Genomic DNA, 308 nt, shown 5'->3' with positions numbered 1-308 from the left:
TCTCCTCTAGCTCCGTTTCCAGTGTCACATACCCCAGTGCAGCTTGGGGATTGTAGTCCACAAGGATTCAGTGCAGTCTGCATGGGTCACTTGGGCCGCCCATTCTCCCCCACTCTGGGGATTAGTGCAGCGCTGGTCCCCGCAGTGGTCACCAGTGCTTTGTCCAGCAGTTTGACGCAAGCTACTGCTGCGAAACCCTTAGCACAGAGCAGCCTGCGTGAATATTCTCCTCTATTTCCATTGTACTGTGCTCAGCTGTGGTTCTGGCTGCAGTGCAATCAGACCCAGAGGCGGGCCAAAGCCCAGGG

This window comes from Malaclemys terrapin, chromosome 7 (genome assembly GCF_027887155.1).
Source record: "Malaclemys terrapin pileata isolate rMalTer1 chromosome 7, rMalTer1.hap1, whole genome shotgun sequence".
Lineage (NCBI taxonomy): Eukaryota > Metazoa > Chordata > Testudines > Emydidae > Malaclemys > Malaclemys terrapin.
The sequence above is the reverse complement of the archived record's forward strand: the minus strand, read 5'-3'. Positions refer to the sequence as shown.